The sequence below is a fragment of the Neofelis nebulosa genome, chromosome Y, assembly GCF_028018385.1.
Source record: "Neofelis nebulosa isolate mNeoNeb1 chromosome Y, mNeoNeb1.pri, whole genome shotgun sequence".
NCBI classification, from domain to species: Eukaryota; Metazoa; Chordata; class Mammalia; order Carnivora; family Felidae; genus Neofelis; species Neofelis nebulosa.
The window spans coordinates 4,087,372-4,091,152 of NC_080801.1; the positions used below are offsets into that span (position 1 = coordinate 4,087,372).

Consider the following 3,781-nt stretch of genomic DNA (forward strand, 5'->3'; position numbering starts at 1 on the left):
GTAGGTGGTCCTTGTAGTATTTTGTGAATGAATTGTGTATGTGGTGATGACGGATGGACTATGCTGGTTGCTTTCAAAAGCACTTACACGGACGGTGTAACACGTTTTCTACCCTTGGAATCCCATACGGTCTCTTACTACCTTGTGTATGACTTACCTGAAATATCATGAATTGGTAGGTAGTGAATAGGTTTTCGTGGCACTGAATGCCCTACTGGCCACTCACACAAAATTCGTTGACGCTTTGCTCTTAAGCACACAACGACTCAGTCTTCCCTAAGCTGCATGAAAGTGCGCATGGATACTAACTCGGCCAACTGTTTGCTGCTGCTGTGAAGAACAGCTTCGTGAACTGTAAGATGTAGCAACACACGTATGGAACCCTAAGCAAGGCACAGTATATCGGTGTTCTTTGAAAGGGTAGAGTAGTTATTTCAATTTGGCTTTCAGTGCGTTGCATGACAAGGCACTTAATTAGCTAAAACCCTCTTAGAGTCATGTTTGATTGCAAGTTGTGTGTACTCTCCACCGCTAAGTGTCATTTCATGTTAGATGGAATTAATGGAGGCTGAAGCACCCGTGCATTCACCTCCAGGACAACACTCTTGAACTCGTGAAAAATTATGGGCCTTCTCAGGTAAGATTGCGTGCAGGTCTTTCTCAAGGGCATAATCTGAAACACAGCCAAACCTAAGGCAGCTTTGGGCAGCCCACCGTGATAAGATATGCAGCATTGTGACCTCACAAAGCGCCTGGTCTCCTAGCAACTGCGGTGTAACTCTCACAGCCTGCCTCCTGATTTGGCTTCATGGTAGGAAATTCATTAGGGTCCTGAGGCGGCCGCGAGACCTGGCAAGCGCAGCGGCCCCCAGCGGCCTCACATCCTGAGCAGCATGAAGAGGCGGAGGCGCTGGCCCAGGGCGGCCTTGGCCCCAGCAGCCATAGGAGGAGCCTCTAGCGCTGCAGGAGGGGCCAGGCGGAGGCAGCAGCCCCCGAGGCCCGCCTCCAGACGCGCCCGCCAGCTGCCAGGCGGAGGCGCCACGGAGACCGGACGGTGGCGGTCGGCCAGAGGAAGGTGCCGCCCCCGCCGCCACCGTCCCGGGAGGACAGCAGGCCCCGTAAGCACCCGGCACCCGGGCCGTGCTCCAGGGGCCGCACCCTGGAGGAGAGTGGAAGGGCGGCCACCCCGACATTGACCACCTTCCCCACCATCCGCGTAGTAGGCGACGTGTGGGTCGAGAGCAGCCTGCCAGAAGCACTACGTCAGGCGCGCCAAGTCCTGGGAGTGAACCTGGAACCCGTGGTGAGACTCCGCCTCTTCCCAGTGCCTGGGCGGGAGATGCGGGCCACCGCCGCGCGACTTCTCAACCCCGAGACGGGTTGTGCCTGGATGGATGAACTAGGGACAGCCGGGACCGCGTCTCCTAGTGCACTTTACAGGAGAAGAAGCACCAGACGGTCCAGGCCAGCGCCCCCGGGATGCGGCGCCGCCTTCTGGGACTCCCGGGCAGCTGTGCCCTCTGCTGTCTCCCAGCACCAGGTCTGCGGAGGGAGGAGACCCCTGGACCGCAAGGGAGGTCCCCTTTCTTCCTAACCCCAGATTGAGATGTCTCCAGGACTGTAGGGGCAGATCCATGTTCTCTCTTGTTCCCTCATTGGTCTGAAGTCTTCAGAAGAAGCTATTCCACCCCCACCCACTCCAAAGGAAGTTGGTTCCATGCTTGTGTAATAAAGCTAGAATTCCCTTGCTGTTCACCCACCTCTGGCTCCTCCCGCCTCATTTTCTTTCTTTCTCTCCTTTTTTGACTGCCACTCTTTCTGGACGAAAGATCGAATATGTGTGGAAAGTTGTTGCAATAGTTGGTATTCTCAATACCAATGGCAATAGTGGGTATTCTGAGTCCCACACCTTTCCGAGTTAACTGGATTCCAACGCTTTGACCAAGGATATTTTCGAAGAATTTCTAAGAAATTCAAGCGTATCACTGTTAATAATGTAAGGATTTGTATGGCTTTGAATGTCATGGGCTCGGTGATTACAAACCAAAAGATTCAAAGTTCAACTGTGTACACATTCTTAAGACGTTTCTAAAGATTTTATATTGAATTGTAATGTTTATGTTTACTGAGCTCCTAAAGCAAATGGTAGACACTCGGGAAGTTTTGTTGAGTAAAATTAACTTGGGAAATTCTTTATAAGTGGGTAAAATTGAAAGTGCATTGAGAAACAACACGGTTTCTATTAAAAACCAATGAGTGATTTTCAATAAATAAATAACTAAATGAATGAATGAATGAATAAATAAATAAATAAATAAATAAATAAATAAATAAATAAATAAAAAACTGGTGCTGGTTATGGACATGGATGGAATCCACTTGGAAATGAATTGGCTTTGTACCAATCTCACATACTGATCTGGGAATCTTTCCAGGATAATTTATTTTAAAATGGAAATCACATAGAATAAATGAGTAGGGGTAAGTGTGGTGACTAAAGCTGCATACATAATAGCCGTTGGAATTCTCTGAAGTATTACTGATGTAGAGCGGTGGTACATTTTTTTTGGCACCAAATACCTGGTTGAGGTTATCTTTGGGCAAAATAGATTTTCCTCACTTGTTTTTGTCGTTGTTGTTGGATAACAGCAAATATCCACATTACCAAGCATCACTCTTATAAATATCATGGCAGTTGGTTAACAGTTTTGCTCCAGGACTTTCCTTTATTATCTTATGTCCATGCACAGTTAGGTTGGCACGTATTGGTCTTTTGCTTGGCAATCAAAGACCAGAGGGATCAAACAGAAGAGCCACACAGAGTACTTTTCACTTTCATGATCGTGTTTATATCTTGTGGCCCAGCATGGAATTCTGGATATTCCAAGTGACCTCAGTTATTGGTGGCAGCGAGACTTAATGGTTTTTAGTCAGTGGTGCCGCAGCCAGATTTTACTGCGATAAAATCGGAAGGGCCAAGGAGTGAGTTTGTACCACTATTCTTTCAAGTTTAAGTGTTCTGCAATAGAACCATCCATCCCAGGCTGAAACATGACCTATTAAATCTTCAAGATTACGGTTTCTCTCTGCTTGGCAGCTTTTTAGGGCAATAATGAGAGTTGTGATTTTTTTAAATTTTATTTTAATGTTTATTTATTTTTGAGACAGAGAGAGACAGAGCATGAATGGCGGAGGGTCAGAGAGAGAGAGAGAGACACAGAATCTGAAGCAGGCTCCAGGCTCCGAGCTGTCAGCACCGAGCCCTACGTGGGGCTCAAACCCACGGACCGTGAGATCATGACCCGAGCCAAAGTCGGACGCTTAACCGACTGAGCCACCCAGGCACCCCAATAGTTGTGATTTTGACTCTTGGGCTTGTAGAGTTCAAATGGCATAGCTTCCTAATATACAGTTTCCAGTAAGACTCATATTCTTTTTTTCACTACTCAGTGATAATGTGTTGTTACAAATACTGCCACATGAGTAAATAAAAGTGAATAATTATATAAAAGATGCAGAGGGTTAAATTATACTCGTTTCACAGGAAGCTTATATAAATTTTCGTTACTAGCTTCCATTGCCAATGGTATTTGAAATACACAAGTTTTTCTCCCCCACCCTTCCCAAATGAACTGTTTTAGCTAATTAGCCCCTGAGGAAAAGATACATATTTGTACAACTTCCCTATTGTATGTAATTGCATAATAATTAAAAATGAATCCAATGACCATATTAGAATGTAATTTCAACATATAGCTTATCGAGGTAGCTTCCCAGAGGG

At 46.4% G+C, this 3,781-nt stretch overlaps 1 pseudogene; it reads left to right on the forward strand.

Annotated features, from left to right (window-relative positions):
* Positions 1-766: 766 nt before the first annotated feature.
* Positions 767-1,679, forward strand: LOC131503528 (uncharacterized; annotated as a pseudogene).
* Positions 1,680-3,781: the final 2,102 nt, after the last annotated feature.